Genomic DNA, 26,398 nt, shown 5'->3' with positions numbered 1-26,398 from the left:
TATTTTATTGTCCTGGCTACTCCATCAGTGTGAGAACCTCCAGGCCTTGATTTGGTATCATACACTTTCCTAAACTGGCATGAACCCATCCATAGGGGTTCTCCCAGCAGGCAGTGGCATCTTAAAGATTTAGGGGGGCCCTGTTTGTACAGCTTTGAGCTTATGATCCAGTTCAGCTCTTTCGTGCCCTCTTTGGCCAGGTCACTGACAGTGCACTGTCCAAATTCTAAATCTAAATACATCTGATATTCAGAAATTGTGACGTGTGTTTTCAATATTTATTATAGCGTCCCTTAGTAATACTTCTGACAATAATCTCTGTGACACTCTCCTATTCTCTGATGTCAGGTCCTGTTTTGACCTGAAAGAAACTTTTTTATGGATGTTGCATGAATTATAAACACACATTTCTCTGAAAAATGTCTGTAATAAACACTCACACAACGGCCAAAATAAAGATAAAGGAAAGGAACATGGTACTTAAAACAAGCTTATCAGGGCAAGACTGTAGAACAGAGCTGGCTCTGTCAGGGGCGCCTGGAAGGCTGGGGCCCCGGGCCAGGGCCCTCGTTGCCCATGTCAAAGGTCTCTGACAGCAGGAGTGTTACCAGCCCTGACTCTCAAGCTTTACCCATGCCAAAGGTCTCTGCCAGCAGGAGTGTAACCAGCCCTGACTCTCAAGCTTTGCCCATGTCAAAGGTCTCTGCCAGCAGGAGTGTTACCAGCCCTGACTCTCGAGCTTTGCCCATGTCAAAGGTCTCTGCCAGCAGGAGTGTTACCAGCCCTGACTCTCGAGCTTTACCCATGCCAAAGGTCTCTGCCAGCAGGAGTGTAACCAGCCCTGACTCTCAAGCTTTGCTCTTGCTGTGAGGTGTGTGTCTTACAATGGAACTGTACCCGCGTGGACACATCCTGCTGCGCTCTGCTGTGCGCTGGAAATGCTGGCACCGGCTCCAGGACGTCAAACACCGGGACAGGCGAGGACAGGGGGCGGCGACTCTTAATGGGAGGCGGAGTCAGAGGAAGAAACAGGTCCATCCCCGTCCCCCATTGGCCAGCCTTGCGAAACACACAGGCAGAGGCCTATAAATATGGTGGCTCCACCACTTGGAGTTCAGAGCGTCCCTCGGATATCAAGATGAAGAACGCTGGCTGTTACCTGCTCGCCCTGGCCCTTGTGCTGGGCCCCGTGCTCCAGATGTGCGCAGCTCGTGAGTACAGACTCTGTGTGGCTTCTCTACACACTGCCCAGGGGCGGAGGGTCCCCACTGCTGAGGAGGGAGAGGGTGCGAGCTCCCTTGGGAGGGAACTGTGTGCAGCTTCAGCACATGAGGGAGAGGGTGCGAGCTCCCTTGGGAGGGAGCTGTGTGCAGCTTCAGCACATGAGGGAGGGGGTGCGAGCTTTAGTGGCAGGGAACTGTGTGCAGCTGCAGCACATGAGGGAGAGGGTGCACGCATCAGTGGCAGGGAGCTGTGTGCAGCTGCAGCACATGAGGGAGAGGGTGCGAGCTTCCTTGGAAGGGAGCTGTGTGCAGCTCCAGCACATGAGGGAGAGGGTGTGAGCTTCCTTGGAAGGGAGCTGTGTGCAGCCGCAGCATATGAGGGAGAGGGTGCGAGCTTCCTTGGGAGGGAGCTGTGTGCAGCCGCAGCAAATGAGGGAGAAGGTGCGAGCTTCAGTGGCAGGGAGCTGTGTGCAGCCGCAGCAGATGAGGGAGAGGGTGCGAGCTTCAGTGGCAGGGAGCTGTGTGCAGCTTCAGCACATGAGGGAGAGGGTGCGAGCTCCCTTGGGAGGGAGCTGTGTGCAGCTTCAGCACATGAGGGAGGGGGTGCGAGCTTTAGTGGCAGGGAACTGTGTGCAGCTGCAGCACATGAGGGAGAGGGTGCACGCATCAGTGGCAGGGAGCTGTGTGCAGCTGCAGCACATGAGGGAGAGGGTGCGAGCTTCCTTGGAAGGGAGCTGTGTGCAGCTCCAGCACATGAGGGAGAGGGTGTGAGCTTCCTTGGAAGGGAGCTGTGTGCAGCCGCAGCATATGAGGGAGAGGGTGCGAGCTTCCTTGGGAGGGAGCTGTGTGCAGCCGCAGCACATGAGGGAGAAGGTGCGAGCTTCAGTGGCAGGGAGCTGTGTGCAGCCGCAGCAGATGAGGGAGAGGGTGCGAGCTTCCTTGGGAGGGAGCTGTGTGCAGCTTCAGCACATGATTTCGGGAAGGACTCCTGGCAGTGGCCAGCTGGATGAATACCAACTGTCTCCAGCTCAATGCCAAAAAAACGGAGGTCATGATAGTGGGTAAGCGAGCGGATCTTTGGGGTGATAAGTGGCAGCCCCCTGAGCTGGGTGTAACCCCTATTCCAGTGACAGAGGTGAAGAACCTGGGGGTTTGGCTTGACCCTGCCCTCAGCTTTTGTGGCCATTTTAAGGTTCTTTGATTCCTAAACCAGGCAGCTGGTTATTCAAGCATCTATATTATCACGGCTTAATTATGCCAGCTCATTACTCTTGGGGGCCAACCAGGCTGAAATTGCGCGGATGCAACGTATCCAGAATGCAGCAGCCAGAGCCCTCGTGGGGCTCCCGAGGTTCTGTTCTGCTGAGAGTACCATCCTCTCGCTACACTGGCTACCGGTTACACAGAGGATATATTTTAAGACCCTCTGTCTGGCATTCAAGATCCTCAGGATGGCCTCCCCTCCGATTCTTGACAATCTTCTGAAGCTTTATGTTCCTTCGCGCCCTTTGAGATCCCTGGGCCAAAACTTGGCTGTGGTCCCACGATTTAGACTGAGTAGAGCGGGAGGACGTTCCTTTCGAGTCTTGGCTGCTAAGCTGTGGAATTCTCTATCTTCCCACATTCGAGAAATTGATGAGCTGCTGAAATTCAGGAAAGCCATCAAAACGCATTTGTTCCCTCATCCCTCTTAGGTGCCTCCTCCATTGTTCTGTTGTGTTGTGTTTGAGTATCTTACCAGAAGCGCCGGGACGCCCCTTGGCTGGGGCATCTGTGCGCTATAGAAATGTTATTAACATAACATAACATAACATGAGGGAGAGGGTGCGAGCTGTCTTGTGAGGGAGCTGTGTGCACGTTGACGCTTCCTCAGGGTTGTCTTGCAAACTGACGCATGCTCACGGATAGGTGTGTCTGCACACTAATGCTTTTGGTGCACTGTGTAAGGCTGGACTCTGTAGCAGGCCCGGCTCCAGGAATTTTTATTTGGGGGGCCAAGGGTGCATTTGGGTGGGCCACTGCGGACTTGATTTGTTGCATTTATGTCTAGGCAGGCCTGCTTCAGGGCCCTCCTTTATCTCTTTTAAGTCTTACAAGGCCCAGTAAAACTCACTCTTTTGCAAATCTCTTTTTAATGTTATCACTCTCAAAAAGTGTTATTTTCCATGTAATGTTCCTTTGATGGGAAGAGGAGGTTTCTGAGGTGGGAGTATCAGGCAAGTGACACTCCTCGGGCTCCCTCTGTGCGAACCTTCAGGGAGAATCCCTCTTCATTACTACCTCCACCTAACCACGGGCTCTGCAACACACTCCCTTACAGGCTTGATTATCCACTACTCCTCTCCAGTGCACCTTACCTCACAGATGACCTTGGGCCCCAGCCCCACATCAGGCAGCACCGGGCTCCACTTTAATTTTTCCCAGTAAAAACATTAGTAAAATCACCTTCATACTTAAAACATTGAATATAGCAGTAAATATATCGTAATTAGCAGGCACTTTAAAGTATGTTGCACAGTAGCCCTTATGGCCCGACTGCTAATTAAATAATCAAAAACAGAAGGGCATGACAGGGCCGGCTTTAGCACTGATGCGAAAGTAATTTTTGGTGCCCCACCAATGACCGCTTTCTCAGCAAATACCTTTACTACCACCCTCCCCCAGTGCCCCTCATCCCTCCATGGCCCCCCCTATTGACCTCTTCCTTGGATTCCCTCACTACCACCCTCCACCAGTGTCCCTCATCTCTCTGTAGCCCCTCCCCCTCAAGACCTCCTCCTCAGACTCCCCCACTACCACCCTCCCCCAGTGCTCCTCATCCCTCCATGACCCCCCTATTGACCTCTTCCTCGGATTCCCTCACTGCCACACACCACAAGTGCCCCATATCTCCTCATAGCCCCCCATGACCTCCTTCTCAGACTCCCTCACTACCACCCTCCACCAGTGCCCCTCATCTCTCTGGAGCCCCTCCCCCTCATGACCTTCTCCTCAGATTCCCTCACTACCACCCTCCAACAGTGTCCATCATCTCTCTGTAGCCCCCCCTATTGAACTCGTCATCTGGCTCCCTCACTACCACCCTCCACCAGTGCCCCTCATCTCTCTGTAGCCCCTCCCCCTCATGACCTCCTCCTCAGACTCCCCCACTACCACCCTCCACCAGTGCCCCTCATCTCTCTGTAGCCCCTCCCCCTCATGATCTCCTCCTCAGACTCCCTCACTACCACCATCCACCAGTGCCCCTCATCTCTCTGTAGCCCCTCCCCCTCAAGACCTCCTCCTCAGACTCCCCCACTACCACCCTCCACCAGTGCCCCTCATCTCTCCGTAGCCCCTCCCCCTCATGACCTCCTCCTCAGACTCCCTAACTACCACCCTCCGCCAGTGCCCCTCATCTCTCTGTAGCCCCGCCCCCTCAAGACCTCCTCCTCAGACTCCCCACTACCACCCTCCAACAGTGCCCCTCATCTCTCCGTAGCCCCTCCCCCTCATGACCTCCTCCTCAGACTCCCTCACTACCACCCTCCAACAGGGCCCCTCATCTCTCCGTAGCCCCCCCTACTGAACTCGTCATCTGGCTCCCTCACTACCACCCTCCACCAGTGCCCCTCATCTCTCTGGAGCCCCTCCCCCTCATGACCTTCTCCTCAGATTCCCTCACTACCACCCTCCACCAGTGTCCCTCATCTCTCTGTAGCCCCCCCTATTGAACTCGTCATATGGCTCCCTCACTACCACCCTCCACCAGTACCCCTCATCTCTCTGTAGCCCCTCCCCCTCATGACCTCCTCCTCAGACTCCCTCACTACCACCATCCACCAGTGCCCCTCATCTCTCTGTAGCCCCTCCCCCTCAAGAACTCCTCCTCAGACTCCCCCACTACCACCCTCCACCAGTGCCCCTCATCTCTCCGTAGACCCTCCCCCTCATGACCTCCTCCTCAGACTCCCTAACTACCACCCTCCACCAGTGCACCTCATCTCTCTGTAGCCCCGCCCCCTCAAGACCTCCTCCTCAGACTCCCCCACTACCACCCTCCAACAGTGCCCCTCATCTCTCCGTAGCCCCTCCCCTTCATGACCTCCTCCTCAGACTCCCTCACTACCACCCTCCAACAGGGCCCCTCATCTCTCCGTAGCCCCCCCAATTGAACTCGTCATCTGGCTCCCTCACTACCACCCTCCACCAGTGCCCCTCATCTCTCTGGAGCCCCTCCCCCTCATGACCTTCTCCTCAGATTCCCTCACTACCACCCTCCAACAGTGTCCCTCATCTCTCTGTAGCCCCCCCTATTGAACTCGTCATATGGCTCCCTCACTACCACCCTCCACCAGTGCCCCTCATCTCTCTGTAGCCCCTCCCCCTCATGACCTCCTCCTCAGACTCCCCCACTACCACCCTCCACCAGTGCCCCTCATCTCTCTGTAGCCCCTCCCCCTCATGACCTCCTCCTCAGACTCCCTCACTACCACCATCCACCCGTGCCCCTCATCTCTCTGTAGCCCCTCCCCATCAAGACCTCCTCCTCAGACTCCCCCACTACCACCCTCCACCAGTGCCCCTCATCTCTCCGTAGCCCCTCCCCATCATGACCTCCTCCTCAGACTCCCTAACTACCACCCTCCACCAGTGCCCCTCATCTCTCTGTAGCCCCTCCCCCTCAAGACCTCCTCCTCAGACTCCCCCACTACCACCCTCCACCAGTGCCCCTCATCTCTCTGTAGCCCCTCCCCCTCATGACCTCCTCCTCAGACTCCCTCACTACCACCATCCACCCGTGCCCCTCATCTCTCTGTAGCCCCTCCCCATCAAGACCTCCTCCTCAGACTCCCCCACTACCACCCTCCACCAGTGCCCCTCATCTCTCCGTAGCCCCTCCCCATCATGACCTCCTCCTCAGACTCCCTAACTACCACCCTCCACCAGTGCCCCTCATCTCTCTGTAGCCCCGCCCCCTCAAGACCTCCTCCTCAGACTCCCCCACTACCACCCTCCAACAGGGCCCCTCATCTCTCCGTAGCCCCCCCAATTGAACTCGTCATCTGGCTCCCTCACTACCACCCTCCACCAGTGCCCCTCATCTCTCTGGAGCCCCTCCCCCTCATGACCTTCTCCTCAGATTCCCTCACTACCACCCTCCAACAGTGTCCCTCATCTCTCTGTAGCCCCCCCTATTGAACTCGTCATATGGCTCCCTCACTACCACCCTCCACCAGTGCCCCTCATCTCTCTGTAGCCCCTCCCCCTCATGACCTCCTCCTCAGACTCCCCCACTACCACCCTCCACCAGTGCCCCTCATCTCTCTGTAGCCCCTCCCCCTCATGACCTCCTCCTCAGACTCCCTCACTACCACCATCCACCCGTGCCCCTCATCTCTCTGTAGCCCCTCCCCATCAAGACCTCCTCCTCAGACTCCCCCACTACCACCCTCCACCAGTGCCCCTCATCTCTCCGTAGCCCCTCCCCATCATGACCTCCTCCTCAGACTCCCTAACTACCACCCTCCACCAGTGTCCCTCATCTCTCTGTAGCCCCCCCTATTGAACTCGTCATCTGGCTCCCTCACTGCCACCCTCCACCAGTGTCCCTCATCTCTCTGTAGCCCCCCCTATTGAACTCGTCATCTGGCTCCCTCGCTGCCACCCTCCAACAGTGCCCCTCATCTCTCTGTAGCCCCTCCCCCTCATGACCTCCTCCTCAGACTCCCCCACTACCACCCTCCCCCAGTGCTCCTCATCCCTCCATGACCCCCCTATTGACCTCTTCCTCGGATTCCCTCACTGCCACACACCACAAGTGCCCCTCATCTCCTCATAGCCCCTCCCCCTCATGGCCTCCTCCTCAGACTCCCTCACTACCACCCTCCCCCAGTGCCCCTCATCCCTCCATGACCCCCCTATTGACCTCTTCCTCGGATTCCCTCACTGCCACACACCACAAGTGCCCCTCATCTCCTCATAGCCCCCCATGACCTCCTTCTCAGACTCCCTCACTACCACCCTCCACCAGTGCCCCTCATCTCTCTGGAGCCCCTCCCCCTCATGACCTCCTCCTCAGACTCCCTCACTACCACCCTCCAACAGGGCCCCTCATCTCTCCGTAGCCCCCCCTATTGAACTCGTCATCTGGCTCCCTCACTACCACCCTCCACCAGTGCCCCTCATCTCTCTGAGGAGGAGTTCATGAGGGGGAGGGACTACAGACTCCCTCACTACCACCCTCCAACAGGGCCCCTCATCTCTCCGTAGCCCCCCCTACTGAACTCGTCATCTGGCTCCCTCACTACCACCCTCCCCCAGTGCCCCTCATCTCTCTGGAGCCCCTCCCCCTCATGACCTTCTCCTCAGATTCCCTCACTACCACCCTCCAACAGTGTCCCTCATCTCTCTGTAGCCCCCCCATTGAACTCGTCATATGGCTCCCCCACTACCACCCTCCACCAGTGCCCCTCATCTCTCTGTAGCCCCTCCCCCTCATGACCTCCTCCTCAGGCTCCCTCACTACCACCATCCACCAGTGCCCCTCATCTCTCTGTAGCCCCTCCCCCTCAAGACCTCCTCCTCAGACTCCCCCACTACCACCCTCCACCAGTGCCCCTCATCTCTCCGTAGCCCCTCCCCCTCATGACCTCCTCCTCAGACTCCCTAACTACCACCCTCCGCCAGTGCCCCTCATCTCTCTGTAGCCCCGCCCCCTCAAGACCTCCTCCTCAGACTCCCCCACTACCACCCTCCAACAGTGCCCCTCATCTCTCCGTAGCCCCCCCTACTGAACTCGTCATCTGGCTCCCTCACTACCACCCTCCACCAGTGCCCATCATCTCTCTGGAGCCCCTCCCCCTCATGACCTTCTCCTCAGATTCCCTCACTACCACCCTCCAACAGTGTCCCTCATCTCTCTGTAGCCCCCCCATTGAACTCGTCATATGGCTCCCTCACTACCACCCTCCACCAGTGCCCCTCATCTCTCTGTAGCCCCTCCCCCTCATGACCTCCTCCTCAGACTCCCCCACTACCACCCTCCACCAGTGCCCCTCATCTCTCTGTAGCCCCTCCCCCTCATGACCTCCTCCTCAGACTCCCTCACTACCACCATCCACCAGTGCCCCTCATCTCTCTGTAGCCCCTCCCCCTCAAGACCTCCTTCTCAGACTCCCCCACTACCACCCTCCACCAGTGCCCCTCATCTCTCCATAGCCCCTCCCCCTCATGACCTCCTCCTCAGACTCCCTCACTACCACCCTCCAACAGGGCCCCCCATCTCTCCGTAGCCCCCCCTATTGAACTTGTCATCTGGCTCCCTCACTGCCACCCTCCACCAGTGCACCTCATCTCTCTGTAGCCCCTCCCCCTCAAGACCTCCTCCTCAGACTCCCCCACTACCACCCTCCACCAGTGCCCCTCATCTCTCCATAGCCCCTCCCCCTCATGACCTCCTCCTCAGACTCCCTCACTACCACCCTCCAACAGGGCCCCCCATCTCTCCGTAGCCCCCCCTATTGAACTTGTCATCTGGCTCCCTCACTGCCACCCTCCACCAGTGCCCCTCATCTCTCCGTAGCCCCTCCCCCTCATGACCTCCTCCTCAGACTTCCTCACTACCACCCTCCAACAGGGCCACCCATCTCTCCGTAGCCCCCCCTATTGAACTTGTCATCTGGCTCCCTCACTGCCACCCTCCAACAGTGCCCCTCATCTCTCTGTAGCCCCTCCCCCTCATGACCTCCTCCTCAGACTCCCTCACTACCACCCTCCAACAGGGCCCCCCATCTCTCCGTAGCCCCCCCTATTGAACTTGTCATCTGGCTCCCTCACTGCCACCCTCCACCAGTGCACCTCATCTCTCTGTAGCCCCTCCCCCTCATGACCTCCTCCTCAGACTCCCTCACTACCACCCTCCAACAGGGCCACCCATCTCTCCATAGCCCCCCCTATTGAACTCGTCATCTGGCTCCTTCACTACCACCCTCCAACAGGGCCCCTCATCTCTCCGTATCCCCCCCTATTGAACTCGTCATCTGGCTCCCTCACTGCCACCCTCCACCAGTGTCCCTCATCTCTCTGTAACCCCTCCTACTCATGACCTCCTCCTCAGACTCCCTCACTACCACTCTCCACCAGTGCCCCTCATCTCTCTGGAGCCCCTCCCCCTCATGACCTCCTCCTCAGATTCCCTCACTACCACCCTCCACCAGTGCCCCTCATCTCCTCATAGCCCCTCCCCCCCATGACCTCCTCCTCAGACTCCCTCACTACCACCATCCACCAGTGCCCCTCATCTCTCTGTAGCCCCTCCCCCTCATGACCTCCTCCTCAGACTCCCTCACTACCACCCTCCAACAATGCCCCTCATCTCTCCGTAGCCCCCCCTATTGAACTCGTCATCTGGCTCCCTCACTGCCACCCTCCAACGGTGCCCCTCATCTTTACGTAGCCCCTCTCTCATATGCATTTCATTTGTTGTATAGCACTACTCATATCAGTGTAGTGTGTGTCAGTACTTTACACCAAGCACATATTATACAGAGACAATGAATCATACAAGTGTGTAAATCACTCTACAGGGAATGTCACATAAGCCAATGAGGATTACAAGGTGTAGGAATCCCATGTCATCCATACTGGTGGGCAGTATATTTTAAGAGGGTTTGGTCTGGGGAAACACAACATTAGAATTCAAAGAGTATTCCATGGGGGTCAGCTTTACTGATAAAAATGTATATCTGCCCAAACACACTCATTTTAGCAACATTAGAATAATAAAAGACTGGGGAAGTTCTAACTATATCACAAAACAAAAAAAGCGAAGTTCTAAGTATACCATTCATGTTTGTATGCAGCTCTTTGGTGACAGTTCATAGGTCACTGTCCTATGTTAGGATTGTAACTTCTGAACTGCAAGTAACACAATAATCTCTGTGACAAAGGCAGTAACCCACTGAGCTTCCACATAAAATACAGTTCATCTGAATTTAAAAACTATTAACAGACAAATGATTGCTCTCCAGAAGGATCATTAATGACCAGCGTTATCTGGGCATTTTGTATCGTCTTATTGCTGTCCTGCATGATAATGATAAAAACTGTTTACATGAAGCACATACGAAGTATGTGTCCTGCTGGGCCTGTGCAGATTTTAAAAAGAAAATAACACATTCTCTTACCTAATAAATTAGTCAAACTTTGTGTCACAACCCGATGAGCCTGCAGGGGTCAGGAAAGGTGACTAGGAAGAAACAAACTTATTTTCTCCTGGGCTGCATAGAAAAAGAAATAAGCAGCAGGACAGTAGGCAAAGGTTAACAAAGGTTACCAAGGTCAAAGAAAGGATGTGTCACCTTTCACCATGCAGAGATGAAGGGGTGAAAAAATAAACAAAGTCTCGTTAACATTTAAAGACCTGTGAAGTACTCGGTGCGGCTGCGATCATTTCTAAAACTGTCTGTGTGTGTGTATGTGTGCGTGCGTGCGTGCGTGTGTGTGCGCGCGCGCGCGCGCGCGCCCGGGTAGCTATCTTGGCCCGGGCTGACACACACGACCTGTGCGGTGCGCAGCTGCCTTCGAGCCCTCACTGCGAGGCCCAAGGCTCCTGTTTGGGTGGGCCTGGCCCACCCGCCCAACCGCTAGACCCGGGCCTGCTCTGTAGAGCCCGTCTCTGTGCTCAGCCATCGTCTGCACTGTACTCACCGTGCTTCAGCTCCCCCCCCGTCGCCTCCTCTGCCCGGGCTAAGAGGACACGCACTGAAATGATGCACTAACGCTGCGCATCCGATCCGAGATTGTGATTTTTTTTATGCTTTCTGAGAGGCCCAGCAGCCCGAGCCAGACAGCCAGCCTCTGAACAGTTTCAACGAGTGAAACCCCTTGTTTTCCTTTAGAGTGGCACTGAGGTGAAATCCTTGCCTGAAGGCAGGGATTGCACCTAAGCACTTGATGTATTGTGAGCATGGGGTGTGAAGTGCACAGCAGGGGGAAAGGGCTGGCCAGTGCAGGTGACACTTTTCCTTTGTAAAGGAATTTCTGCTGGCGTCATAGCCCAGGGTGTGCTGTCTGTGCACTTGTATAGATGTGTATTCCATACAAGTGCACAGACAGCAAACCCTGGGCTATGACACCAGCAGAAATTAATTTACAATGGAAAAGCGTCACCTACACTGCCATCCCTTTGCCCCTGCTGTCTGTGCACTTGGATGGAATTCACATCCGCTGCACTGCTCACGAGATGAATGGTGAACAGGGCCATGGATCTTTCTATTTTTGCATCCAAGGGCCCCCACAAAGAAACAGAGGAGGCCCAGGCAAGGAGAAACCAGGAAACTTTAGACCCACACCTATCTACTCTGTGAGACCTTCGGGAGGGGCTGGATGCCAGGACGCAGTGCTGCTGATCAGCCAGACTCCACAGTATAGCATCAGAAGAGCAGGCAGCAGTTTTTTTTATGTAAGTTCCAGTAACTTTAATGCATTTAAGGGTTCAGAGTGGGTGTGGGTTTTGGGGTGTCAGGGGGGCAATTTTAGGGTTCTGGGTGGGTATGGGTTTTGGTGTGCCAGGGGTAATTTTAGGGTTCAGGGCAGGTGTGGGTTTTGGGATGTCAGGGGGCAATTTTAGGGTTCATGGTGGGTATGGGTTATGGGATGCCAGGGGGAATTTATGGGTCAGGGTGGGTATGGGTTATGGGATGCCAGGGGGAATTTATGGTTCAGGGTGGGTATGGGTTATGGGGTGCCAGAGGGGAAATTATGGTTCAGCATGGGTATGGGTTTTGGGGTGCCACAGGGTTAATTTTAGTGTTCAGCGTGGGTATGTGTTTGGTGTGCCAGGGGGAATTTTAGGGTTCAGGGCAGGTGTGGGTTTTGGAGTGTCAGGGGGCTATTTTAGGGTTCAGGGTGGGTATGGGTTATGGGGTGCCAGGGGGGAATTTATGGTTCAGCATGGTTATGGGTTTTGGGGTGCCAAGGGTAATTTTAAGGTTCAGGGTGGGTACGGGTTTTGGGGGGCAAGGGTGTAATTTTAGGGATCAGCCCGGGTATGGGTTTTGGGGCTCCAGGGGGGTGAATTTAGGGTTCAGGGTGGTAATGAGTTTTGGGATGCCAGGGGGTAATTTTAGGGTTTGGGGTGGGTATGAGTTTTGGGATGCCAGGGGGGGATAATTTTAGGGATCAGGATGGGTATGGATTTTTGGGTGCCAGTTGTAATTTTAGGGTTCAAGGAGGGCATGGATTTTGGGGTTCCAGGGGTAATTTTAGGGTTCAGGGTGGGTTTGGGATTTGGGGTGCCAGGGGGTAACTTTAGGGTTCAGGGAAATAATGGGTTTCGGGGTGCCATGGGGTTAATTTTAGGGTTCAGGGCGGGTATGGGTTTTAGGGTGTGAGGGGGTTAATTTTAAGGTTCAATGTGGGTATGTGTTTTGGTGAGCCAGGGGTAATTTTAGGGTTCAGGGCAGGTGTGGGTTATGGGGTGCCAGGGGGGAATTTATGTTCAGGGTGGCTATGGGTTATGGGGTGCCAGGGGGGAATTTATGGTTCCGATTGGGTATGGGTTATGGGATGCCTAGAGGAATTTATGGTTCAGCATGGGTATAGATTTTGGGGTGCCAGGGGTCATTTTAAAATTCAGGGTGGGAGTCGGTTTTGGGGGGCAAGGGTGTAATTTTAGGGATCAGTGCAGGTATGGGTTTTGGGGTAGACTATAGAAGCACATGTGAAAATGTACCCTTCTTTTTGAAATATTTCGTTCGTTGCTATTCTTTAGCAAACATAACTCCCCTTGTTACATCATTAATTGGGGTAGCCAAAATATCTTGGGTTGGTGCTTAATTCAAAAAATTGCCTGATTCTCATATAACAGTAAAATACAGTTGCGAGACCAATCATACCACACTTAATCTCGTGACAAAAACTAATGTAGTGATAAACCGAAAAAAGTGGGTGAAAGCGAGATGGCACCTCACGGGCGCACCACCAAGCGGGGACCTGACTGGTACTCGTCAGGACTGCCCTGTTGTCATCATCGGTACCATCAAGCTTAGAACAGAAAATAGTGTCCAAATGCACAAAAGATTTGTGCAGGAACGAAATATTTCAAAAAGAAGGGTAAATTTTCACATGTGCTTCTATAGTCTAGGTCTTTGTGTTTTTGCTGCATACTGAGTGGAGGGCGACCTATTGACTGGCTTTTCCCTCTAAAGCTCCTCTTTTTCTTGAACTGCATTGAACGGCGGCTCAGCCGTGAGAGCTATCTAGCCTTATGATTCTCTTGTTTTTAAGAAATATTTAATCCGCACCCTTGTGCCGTCTAGCTCCTTTCCTGTGAGTCGTGAGCCTCAGGAATTGCTTTGTACACCTTGACTCTTCTGATTGACTAGACTATGGATAAAAACTGTTTGGCCTTTTCTGAGGATCAGATTGCCGCAATTCTAGCAGCCCCTTCACTTCTGTCAGACACACCATTACTTGGGAAATCATCTGTGAGAGAAGAGTGGGAGAAACTAAGTAATTTAAAGAAAAAACAGGTTCGAATAGCTCTACATGGGGCGTTGATGTCAGAATATTACACGTCTGGAGCATCCCCTGCAAGCCTTTTGGTTAGAATAGAACCAAGGATATTCCTTGATGACAAAAAGTTCAGACTCGACTGGAGTTACATCGCTAATAAGTGCACCAGGGACTGGTTGATCCTTATAATCAGTACAGCCCAAAGACTAAGTGAGGATTTGCTGAAAGAGATCTTAGATCTCGAAGAGAGCATTAAACGAGACGACACTCTTACGAATGCCAAAGACCATCTGAGCAAAATGCAAGACGATATCTCAGAATACAAAACGTATATGATAAACCAGAAAATCAAGGGTTTACAAAGAAATCTACAGAGATATACGCACGAGTGGGCTTTTCCTTACGTAACCGATACTTATTACCAGTCTGACTCTGAACAAATCCATCAAACAGGACCACGTAGAGGTGGCGGTGGGGCAGGCCAGCAACAACCCCGTCCTCAACAACATAAACGGACTCCGGCCAACTGGTCTTTTGATAATACGTCGAGCGAGGACGAGCAAGATAGACCCCAGGGGAACCGAGTAAGGTTTAACGAACAACCACAAAACAACGCCGATTTGGGGGTCCTACTGCGATCTTTTTTAGAGCAAGGCCAGGGGACCAACAAGGGAACAGGTCAACCAGGAAGGGGAAGAGGACGAGGCAATCGACCACCCCAATGGCAGACATACTCCCCAAGACTAACTCGCAGCAGAGGCAGACAACCCCAATAAACAATATTGTGGTCAATCTCTCAGACTACCAGCTTACAGAAAGTGAAGAACGTGTCCTTAATAAAGGGCTGGGTTTTGTTCCGACCCCCACTCATGATCCCTTTCAGTGCAGGGTAGAGTTTTTTGAGACGATCCGAAAAATTAAACTCAAAAAGTTTTTTGCCACTCACCCCCAAGAAAAACAAGGGGGCTATAATACTGATCTTAAAAGACCATCTGGATTTACTCCCTCGAGTGCAGTAGTGGGACCAGAAATTGCTGTGTTTGAAGCAAAAGTCCTAGAGGACATTGAAAAATTGGAATCCCTTAATCAGAATACAGGTTACAAGAACATGTCCAGATCTGATTGGGAAGCAATTAAGTCCCTGCAAAACAACACTAATATCACTATCAAGAGTGCGGACAAGGGGGGAGCGGTGGTGATTCTTAATACCCAAGACTATGAGGCAGAAGTCTTACGACTATTAAATGTCAGGGCCAATTACCAACCGCTAATACGTGACCCCACGCAAGACTTACAGAAACAGATCAAGAAACTGGTGGCAGATGCTAAAGAGAAAAAATGGATTACGAGCAGGGAAGCAGAATTCCTGGTGAATATGAATCCCAGGATGCCTGCATTCTATATTCTACCGAAAATACATAAGCCTGCCCGGCCACCGCCTGGCAGGCCGATTGTATCCGGAATCCAGTCGATCCTTGAGCCTTTGTCTCAGTTTGCCGACTATTTTTTACGGGAATCTGTAATTACACAAAAATCTTTTGTAAAAGATACTATGGATATCCTGAATGTGATCGGGGAAATTTCCTTTGACCCCACGTGTGAGATATTGGTTACCATCGATATCGAATCTCTCTACTCTTGTATCCCTCAGGACGCCACGCTGGTGGCAGCAGCAAGGGCCCTGAGGGACCAGGAGTGGTTTTATGATGCCCCGCAGACATTTGTGCTCCAATGCATCGAAATAGCACTCACTCGCAATTTCTTTTGCTATAAGGACAAGATGTATCTGCAAACCACGGGCACCTCGATGGGGGCCACAATGGCACCGAGCCTGGCATGTATATATGTAGGCCAATTCGAAGAGCACATCATCTATCCTACCAGCAATCCCTTCAGAGACCATGTGCGTCTCTGGAGGAGATATATAGATGATGTGCTCTGCATCTGGACTGGAGATGAGACTACCCTGTTGGAGTTTCTTAATTGGCTCAATTGTCAAGATCAAAGCCTGAGATTCACCTGGTCTTACAGCAGGGATTCCGCTGTGTATCTAGATCTGGACATTACTGTCAAAGATAAAACCCTGACCACGAGCGTGCACCAGAAACCCACAGATAAGAATTCATTATTATCTTATCAATCTTACCACCCGCGGGCGCTCAGGGACAATCTGCCGGTAGGCCAGTTCCTCCGGTATAGGAGGAATTGCTCTAGCACCGAGACTTTTGTGGAACAATCACAGGTGTTGGGGGAGAAACTTTTACAAAGAGAATACCCTGCAAGAACTATTAAAACTGCGAAGAAAAGAGCCCTTAATACACCACGCAGTGCTTTGTTAGAAGTAAATAAAAAAGAGAAAAAGGACTGCTTACCGGTAGTTATGACTTTTAACCCTCTAGCCTCCAAAATCCGGCAGTCAATACGAAAACATTGGGCGATCCTCTCTAATAAAGACTTCAAAATGCCTCAACCCACTTTTGCTTTTAAACGTACCAGCAACCTAAAAGACAAATTGGTCCACACTCGTGTACAAACAACAAAAGCGAATAGCAAAATACATCTTACGGGACATCATCCCTGTGGCACTTGCTCTGTATGTCACCTTACTGAAAAAACAACTCAGGTCACCCTACAGTCAGGCAGAGAATGGGAGCTCAGGCAATTTAGTAATTGCAATACCACATGCGTGGTGTACAAACTAAGTTGCGAATGCGGCCTTCAATATATAGGCCTTACGACACGGAAAATAAAAACCCGCATCCAAGAACACCTAAGCACCATAAAATCTGGAAAGCTGACAACGAAACTTGTACAACACTGCCACACAAATAAACATACATTCAAGTGGGTAGTTCTCGAGAAGGTGACAGGGGACACATACACAGTGGAACGTCTGTTAGCCAGAAAGGAAGCTAAATGGATTTTCCAGGAGAAATCAGATAAGATGGGGTTGAATGATTTATTGGAGTGGAATAAGATACACTAAGTTTCGCTTTGGCATCTGTATGAGGTTGCTTGTACACTCTTATTGCTGTAAGACATGTCCCGGGCGCACTTATGCATACAAACTGGAGCACCCTTAATGTGTTCTTACTATGGTCTTGAATATGTATTCTGCCTAAGATATGAAAGCACGTTCATTAGATTCACAAAAATAAAAATTGGGTTGATGATAAAATAACTGCAATTGTTCCCATCCAATTTTAACATTTGTGGCTGGTCCATAAGGTCCTTTGAATTGAATCAGTGGTAATGGATCCCAGTTAAATATATTTAAGCAATGTGCATACTGGCTATTTGCAAATTACATACAAGATGTGATTGTTTTCAGATAGGTGCATAAAGTTTTAAAAGTGCTGTAAAAAGCGAGATCGAGATCACGCGCCGAAATCTCGCGTTAGTTTCCGCCTTGACGAGCACTTTTCGCTTTGTTGAATATGAACTTGCCCAATCCAAAATGGCCGACGCGGTTCCCCGCGAGATCACAGGCGGCATTACAAGTACTTTCCTAATGCAAAGGAAAACACGGCACGGGCTGAGATGCAGCCGCTTCTTCACTGCTCGGTAAGGCAACTGGGGGTCTCAAACGGAGGGTGTCAGGAAGCGATGTTATGCGCATATGCTTAGAAGGTACAGGCGATGGCCTGGAGACACGCAGTGTCCGCGCTGGAAACCGATCTCCATGCACGCTGCAATTTGGTGCAGGCATCAGAGGGGATCCGTTTTTATCTAACATGTTTTTTATCTAACGCGATGTGTGGAACGTGCAGGGCGTTTTGGGTAACTTGAGCAATGCACAGTTTTGCTTCTTGCCTATCGCTTGTGACTCGGTGTAGACTTGGTAACTGGGGAGGATAATACAGAAGGTCATGGCATATTGTCACTCCGCCTTTATCTACACACTATGTACAACGTAGTTATAAGTGAATGATGGTTTGCATGATATACATATGTTTAAATACGAACTAAGTATGGTGTTTTGTCTCTCCCACCTCCATAGCACTCGCAAAGGGAGAAGTGAACAATCGACTTGTTGCGATTTGTTCTATCATTTTTTTAAAAATACAACCTCGTCCCGTCTGGCTGGTAGGAGCACCTATGGCCTGTTGAGGGTAATTATCAGAGAGTCAATTGTGTGTGAGAGTAAGACACAGACTAGATGCTTTATGTTAACCACAATGGTGCGGATTTTATGTATTTACAGTTGCGAAGACATGTGGGTCCACCTGCAGTGGCTTTAATATATTTGACGCCCTGATGAAATTGCCTACAAGTTCACTAGGCAATGAAACATGTCGGCAAGTACAAGTATGAATGGTTGAATAGGTGATAACCATCTCTACTTGTTTTCTTTTATTATTCCATACACAACACAAGAAATTGAATAAAAGTAGTGTGTCTGTGTTGTGTTATGAGTGTTTTAAGGTGTTGATTGACACTATTTTGGTCCTTTTGTTTTCTGTTCACTGCACTTTTTCCTGCACAAATCTTTTGTGCATTTGGACACTATTTTCTGTTCTAAGCTTGATGGTACCGATGATGACAACAGGGCAGTCCTGACGAGTACCAGTCAGGTCCCCGCTTGGTGGTGCGCCCGTGAGGTGCCATCTCGCTTTCACCCACTTTTTTCGGTTTATCACTACATTAGTTTTTGTCACGAGATTAAGTGTGGTATGATTGGTCTCGCAACTGTATTTTACTGTTATATGAGAATCAGGCAATTTTTTGAATTAAGCACCAACCCAAGATATTTTGGCTACCCCAATTAATGATGTAACAAGGGGAGTTATGTTTGCTAAAGAATAGCAACGAACGAAATATTTCAAAAAGAAGGGTAAATTTTCACATGTGCTTCTATAGTCTAGGTCTTTGTGTTTTTGCTGCATACTGAGTGGAGGGCGACCTATTGACTGGCTTTTCCCTCTAAAGCTCCTCTTTTTCTTGAAATGGGTTTTGGGGTGCCAGGGGTAATTTTAGGGTTCAGGGTGGGCATGGGTTTTGGGATGCTAGGGGTGATTTTAGAGTTCAGGGCGGATATGGGTTTTGGGGTGCCAAGGGGTTAATTTCAGAGTTTAGGCTGGTAATGGGTTTTTGGGTGCCTGGAGTAATTTTGGGGTTCAGTGTGGGTATGGGTTTTGGGTTAATTTGAAGGTTCAGGGTGGGTATGTATATATATACACACTTTACTAAAAAAAATAAGCCAGTTACAGGTATATATTATTATTATTATTAGGGAGATTTATAGAGCGCCTGGTTTACGCCCAGAGGCGTGTCCTGATTGACTATAAATAGCTCTCATTTTCTCATGTTCTCTTATTTAAGGTTTTTTTATTTAAATATTTCACTATTTGTGATGTATCCCACATGAAACCAATTGAGATGCTCTTATTTCAGATTATATATAGCGTTTATACTTACCTGTAAAATAGTTATATTTTAAAACAAAACTTTTACCACATGTATGCCTTTGTTGTAAAGGCATTTGCATGGTAAAAGTTTGCATTGTAATGGTAACGTGTTGTAACAGCACTTGAGTTGTTACAACCGCGTTCTAAAGGCATGCGTTGTGATGGCATGTGTTGTAATGTCATACATGCGTGCGATGCTGAAGCTGCTATCCTTTCATCCATCAATCCAACCATCCATCCTTTCTGATTTCAATTTACTCTGCCAACCTTACACCCATCCTTTTAGCCATCATCTGAGATATTTATTTTCTCTACCATCCCTTCACCAACGCATCCATCCTCTCGCATTTACATTTACTATACTTTCACCCTTGTATCCATCCATTCTGATTTTCTTTTACGCTGCCATCATTTTACCCATTTAATTGGGATTTACCTAACCCACACAAACGCCACTTTGTGTGATTTTGCGTGGATTAGGAACTCCAGAGTAATGAGAGGCAGAGCATTGAGCTGCCTTGAGTGACCTTGCGTTGGGAAGTCGTTCCATGGGTGGAGCTAGGGCATTCCCACACACCTGTCTATGGATTTTACGAGCACATTGTCCTCCTATAAAAGCAATTGTTAATGAACTGGCAAAAAAGGGTCGTCGCCTTGAAATGGTATTGTGAAAATTGGTTATATTGTGTTCCTAAAGTGCTTTGTAGTAAAATATATTAAATTGGCCTTTTAATTCAGTATATTCTGTTCCTTTTTCATAAGACAATATCATATAAATGCATCAAATTAACAAAAATGTGTGCTCTAATTGTTGTCCAGTTTCAAATGCAGAATTCACCACATTGTTTCTCAGCTTGACCTGAGCATTAATCGATCCTGATTATCTGCCATTTTAGCTCCGGCCCATTAATTAACATTAGCCACGCCCCTTCATTTGCCATGTTAGCCTCCCCCGAAATTAAGATCTAGTTGCGCCCCTGCTGGCTCCAATGATCATGGAAACTCTTCAGGGGCTGGATGCGAATGAAGAGGCCGCAGACTCACCCATTCTTTCATTTTGTTTATTACAGAGGGAGGCGACGGCTGTACTCCGACAGAGCATATGCGGCAGATCTGCGAGGAACTAGGTGGTATCCGCAATGACTGCGGCGTGAATGAAGTGTGCGATGAGGGGATATGCTGCCTCAAAGACGGCTGCGTCTTGCGTTGCATGTCATCAGGTAAGGGGCAATGCAGGGGTCTCCATGGCAACGCCTGGGGGGAGGGGGGCTCACACACTTCCGGCTGCTTTGGGTCCGGCAGGGCCACGGAACTGGCACGAAGCAGGGGGCGGGCCTGATCTTTACCATAAGTGTAAACTGAACCTACATTCAGGCGGGTAGGGCTGCGGGCAGAGGGCGCATCCAGGGCATTGTCAGAGTCCAGCCTGAGCCTCTCTGAGAATAAACCCATCACAACTTCACACGTCACAGGTGACCCAGAGCAGGCCCAGGCGCACCGGACAGACAGACGTCATCCCTGATGCTAAGGGTCGGGAGAAATATCTATATATATTACCTACTGGCGGTCGCCAGTAGGTATATATAGTTAGGATTTTTTCTCTATGGGATTTTTGAAAATTCTATGTCTAATAACTTTGCCGTTTGTGGACGGAATTGGCTGAAATTTTCAGGAAAATGGCACATTTTGTTTCTGAGCAGCCTTTGAAAATTTGGGGGGGGTTCGTCAAGGGGGGGCCGAGAAAAAAGGGGGGTCCCAAAACGCGTTTTTCCCATGTTAATTTCCATAGGGCGGTTGGCCTCACTTTTAGCCCGAACGGCTGAATGGATTTGCACAAAACTTGGCAAAATTGTAGGGACTGGTAGCCCGATGTGCCTTTTGTAGGTCTCAATATATGTGCTCCAGTGGATTTTGAGAAATTAACGTTTAAAAAAAGATATATATCTGTAACAGCGGACCGGGCAGCGGCCCAGGACGCGTACTTTTCGCGCAACGGAGCTTTGTGAAGCGAAGCTGATTGGTTCTCCGGCGTCTGTCAACATTCCAAACAGTCCGTAGTGGCCGCCATCTTGTCTCTCGGTAGGATCGAGAGACAAGAGGAGGCCAAAGCGAAGGGGCAAATGACCATAAGGGGGAATAGTAGATCCTCGCTGACCCCCTAGGTTTGATGTGGAGGTTTTAAAAGGGCCCCGCGGGGCAAAAAAAAAAAATTATAATAATAATCTTACGGCTGAATGGATTTGCACGAAACTTGGCAAAATTGTAGGGACTGGTAGCCCGATGTGCCTTTGCTAGGTCTCAATATATGTGCTTCAGTGGATTTTGAGAAATTAACGTTCAAAAAAAGATATATATCTGTAACAGCGCACCGCTTCGCGTACTTTTCGCGTTACGGAGCTTTGCGAAGCGAAGCTGATTGGCTCTCCGGTGTCTGTAAACATTCCAAACAGTCCGTAGCGGCCGCCATCTTGTCTCTCGGTAGGATCGAGAGACAAGAGGAGGCCAAAGCGAAGGGGCAAATGACCATAAGGGGGCATAGTAGATCCTCGCTGATCCCCTAGGTTTGATGTGGAGGTTTTAAAAGGGCCCCGCGGGGCAAAAAAAATAAATAATAATAATAATCGAACGGCTGAATGGATTTGCACGAAACTTGGTAAAATATTAGGGACTGGTAGCCCGATGTGCCTTTGCTAGGTCTCAATATATGTGCTTCAGTGCATTTTGAGAAATTAACGTTCAAAAACAAGATATATATCTGTAACAGCGCTCCGCTTCGCGGAGATAAAATTATATCTGTATTACCTAGCTGTTGCTAACACCAGTTAGCGACGGCTAGTAGGAGATAGCGACCATCTTGGGCCCCACTTTGCATGTGAGTGATATTTATCACTAATGACATGCAAAGTGGGCATGCCAAGATGTTAGCGACTGGAAACAGTCGCTAACATCGCTATCTCCTATTATCAACTTTTGGAAATATTCGAGATAAGCGCGAATATCTCCAAAAAGTAACAGCTGCCCTGAGCAGTTCTTAGCCATGTTATCCTATGGGAGGTGGATAACATGGCTAAGAGGATTAGCTCGGTAATGCATGAATATCGCTGAGTTTTCAGCGATATTAATGCATTGCGGTCGGTTTTTATCGTATTTGCGATAAACTTTGATAATAGCAAGGTTTATCTGCGATAATTTCTGACGGTAAAAAAATCTTTGCAATGCATCGTTAGGGATAAATATCGCTTAACTTTGGTAATATGCCCCAACGTCTGTTAACGTTCGATTCGAAGGAAATCAGGAAGTGTTGAAAAACATTGTCTGCGCCATCTTGTCTTTTTTCAAATGCCACACTTTTGTCGTGCACGGCAGCCATTTTAGATGCCTTGACCAGACCCACTCTGTGCACGCTGTCGATCCTTAGCATGGCTCCCCACCCTCGCAAGCATCTCCCCCAGGCAGTGGTCACCCCCGCTCTCTGTCTTATGCATGGGTAATAAACCTCCCCCCATCTGCGCTGCTCTTTCCTGAGAATCACACCCTGTGCCCGCCCGACACCTCCCTTTCGCCCTATTCACTACTGCACCCTCTGACACTCCTTTTCCTCTGTGTCCGATTGTCCAGGCTGGTCCTAGGGTATCAGCTATCCCTGCAGATGTAGTTTATGGCCACAGCTGTAAAGATTCACCCCTCTTCAAAGGAGTTATAGTAGATCAAGGCCCACACTCGATGAGATCCGTCACAGCAGAAGCGTTGCTATTATCTGAAAACCATCCTGTATTGTGATTGGGGAGGGGACCGAGCGTGAAGCGGAAGATTCCAGGGATGACTCTTTGTACATCAAAGTTTTTACAATTATGTGTCACATTAAAAATATATAGCACTCCGACAAAGTAGTAAGATTATAAAACTTTAATAATTTATAAATATATACAAGAAAACAAAAATAGTAATAACATATAAACATTTTTAGGGAAAAACAACGAAGTAGCGGTCGGCTGTGCGAATAGTCCCAACGCAGCACAACGTCCAGATTTCCGGCGTGGGGCGTTGCGGGGGGTGGGTCATCAGTAGCAAACTGTTGTGCGAATAGTTCCAAGGCAGCAGAACGCGCTGAAATCTAGATGACACGAAAGTGATGTCTAGTAAGTTGCCACCCAGCAAATAATGGCGTGGGGCGTCGCGGGGGGTGGGTCTTCAGTAGCAAACTGTTGTGCGAATAGTTCCAAGGCAGCAGAACGATGGCACCAAGGTGATGTCCAGTAAGTTGCCGCACTGGTTTTGGTATCCTACAATGCTGCTCCGAATAACGGCGTGGAGCGCCCCGGGGGAGGCGGCGTGAACGGGCCTCTCCAGGTGGAGTGTCATCTGTTGTAGTGGGGCGCCCCTTTACCGTTTCAGTTGCCATTCCGTCCGTTTTTGGTCCACTGTGTCAAAAGCCGCAATTCAGCTGAGTTGCGCCCACTCTTGCGGTGCAGCGATAGGCGGCTGTCACAGGACTCTCAAAATGGCGGCAGGCTCTTTCCTTTTTGGGCCTGGTCCACTGAAATGGCCCTGGGACACCTTGGAAATCGGACGCTTGTCTGCTAGGTCTTGGACCCCATTCTCGAAAGCGTCCCCTCCGCCTTGAGAATTCATCAAAAGTTTTGGGGGCCCCGACTCCTGCAGGCTTCTGGTGGGGAGCGGCTGCCATGATTGCTCGCGGAATGACCACGACGGAGCTACGAGATGGTGGTGCTCTCATGGTGACGCCAGCTTCAGTCTGAAACATCCAGAAACAAGGTGGGGCTTTCATCGTTTGGGAAAAAAAAAAAGTTTTCATCCAATGAAAAGTGTTGTTTTTAGGTCATATGATCAAGCCTTCCATCATTAGGAAACCAAAAGTAAAATGAACCAATGAAAAGTTTTATAAACAAGTCACATGACCTGTTATGCGGCATAGGGTATAAAATGCGGAGAAAATACGTTGGCACGTGAGGCGGCGTCAGTAGCGGACCGATGTGCGAATAGGCCGAAGGCAACACAGCGCGCCAAGATCCGGATGGCACCGAGGTGGTGTCCAGCAAGTTGCAGCACTGGTGTGGCCATCCTACAATGTTGAAAGTCGGCGTGGGGCGCCCCGTTGGCCTGTGAGTTTGCGTCAGTAGCGGACCGATGTGCGAATAGGCCGAAGGCAGCACAACGCGCCAAGATCCGGATGGCACCGAGGTGGTGTCTAGTAAGTTGCCGCACTGGTGTGGCCATCCTACAATGCTGAAAGTCGGCGTGGGGCGCCCTGTTGGCCTGTGAGATGGTGTCAGTAGCGGACTGATGTGCGAATGGGGCTAAAGGCAGCGCAACAATATTTTCTGACTGACACCACAAGGCGCTGAGATGCCAAGATCCGGATGGCACCGAGGTGATGTCTAAGTTGCGGACTGATGTGCGAATGGGGCCAAAGGTAGCGTAACAATATTTTCTGTATGGAAGATACCACTAGGCGTTGAGATGCCAAGATTCGGATGGCACCGAGGTGATGTCTAGCAAGTTGCTGTACTGGTGTGGTCATCCTACAATGCTGAAACTCGGCGTGGGTCGCCCCATTAGCCTGTGAGATGGCGTCAGTAGCGGACCGATGTGCGAATAGGCCGAAGGCAGCACAACGCGCCAAGATCCGGATGTCACAGTGGTGGTTTCATAGTTGAGAGGCACTTCATCTGCAGTGGGGCGCCGAGATCCGGATGGAACCGAGGTGATGTCTAGCAAGTTGCTGTACTGGTGTGGTCATCCTACAATGCTGAAAGTCGGCGTGGGGCGCCCCATTAGCCTGTGAGATGGCGTCAGTAGCGGACTGATGTGCGAATGGGGCCAAAGGCAGCACAACGCGCCAAGATCCGGATGGCACCGAGGTGGTGTCCAGCAAGTTGCCGCACTGGTGTGGCCATCCTACAATGCTGCGCCGAAAGTCGGCGTGGGGCGCCCCGTTGGCCTGTGAGTTCGCGTCAGTCAGTGGGGGCTGTTTGAGGATCTGACTGCATTGGAAAGCAATGTGATGCTGTGCGTCGCCCCCAAGATGGAGGTTCCTCGGCTGCAGTGGGGCGCCCCTTGGTGTTTCACTCGCTATGCAGCTGAGTTGCGTGCGCACTTGTGGCGAATAGGCCGAAGGCAGCACAACGCGCCGAGATCTGGATGGCACCGAGGTGGTGTCCAGCAATTTGCCGCACTGGTGTGGCCATCCTACAATGCTGCGCCGAAAGTCGGCGTGGGGTGCCCCGTTGGCCTGTGAGGTGGCGTCAGTAGCGGACCGATGTGTGAATAGGCCGGAACCAGCACAAGGCGCCAAGATCCGGATGGCACCGAGGTGGTGTCATAGTTGAGAGTTCTGAGCAGCGCTTGTAACACTGTCTGAAGCTTATTTGCACCTGCTGCAGCTTCACTATTGCCCTGGTGTGGCCTAAGATCGCCCATGACATAGGCGGCCACCTCCCGGGGTCCGGCGGAACTTTTTTCCTTTTCCTTTGTGCATCTTGTCCCACAATCCGTTTGACCTGAAGACACGACCAGGTCCCTGAATGTGTGCAGGGGGACGCTATTGATTGAATCAAAATGGCGGCTTCACACAAAGCTGACTCAAGCGTTGCTGCTGATGCTATACAGACAAAAACTGGTTTTCAGTTTGTACATTCTTCAGGATTTTTCCATCCAAGGCTGGTTGAGAGTTTGTATAACAATGGCTTCAGATTTTCAACATACTACTCTTCAACATTCTTCCTAAATGTAACAATGTGAGACTCACTAGGAGAACGGTGTAGTGAGGGCCACAAACGGCTGTTTATCTTTCCTTTCAAAATGCTGCCAACAATATTTTCGGAATGGAAGACAACACAAGGCGCTGAGATTCGGTTGGCACCGAGGTGGTGTCCAGCAAGTTGCCGCACTGGTGTGGCCATCCTACAATGCTGCGCCGAAAGTCGGCGTGGGGTGCCCGAAGGGTGGGGGGGGAGGCGGCGCAAACGAGCCTCTCCCGCTTCTCCATGTGGAGGCAGTTCATCTGCAGTGGGGCGCCGAGATCCGGATGGCACCGAGGTGGTGTCTAGCAAGTTGCCGCACTGGTGTGGCCATCCTACAATGCTGCGCCGAAAGACGGCGTGGGGTGCCCGAAGGAAGTGTCCTTATCCAGGGCATTATCGCTGTATCATGTCCTCCACTAAAATGGCCCTGGGACACCTTAGAACTCGGACGCTCGATTTTTTTTCCTTTCCTGTACATGCAAAAAAAGGTAAATGCCCGGTACGT

The 26,398-nt window shown here is 50.8% G+C and overlaps 1 long non-coding RNA gene across 3 annotated transcripts in view; it reads left to right on the top strand.

Moving 5' to 3' along the window:
• The first annotated feature begins 1,131 nt into the window (after positions 1-1,131).
• The window catches only part of LOC144762055 (uncharacterized), a 100,753-nt gene continuing 75,486 nt past the window's right edge, over positions 1,132-26,398 (top strand). For all 3 annotated transcript variants that reach the window (XR_013596029.1, XR_013596028.1, XR_013596027.1), the window contains exons 1-2: positions 1,132-1,211; positions 20,200-20,349. This is a non-coding gene — a long non-coding RNA (uncharacterized LOC144762055). The remainder of the gene's footprint in view (positions 1,212-20,199; positions 20,350-26,398) is intronic.

The sequence above is a fragment of the Lissotriton helveticus genome, chromosome 6, assembly GCF_964261635.1.
Source record: "Lissotriton helveticus chromosome 6, aLisHel1.1, whole genome shotgun sequence".
NCBI lineage: Eukaryota > Metazoa > Chordata > Amphibia > Caudata > Salamandridae > Lissotriton > Lissotriton helveticus.
The sequence above is the reverse complement of the archived record's forward strand: the minus strand, read 5'-3'. Positions and strand labels throughout refer to the sequence as shown.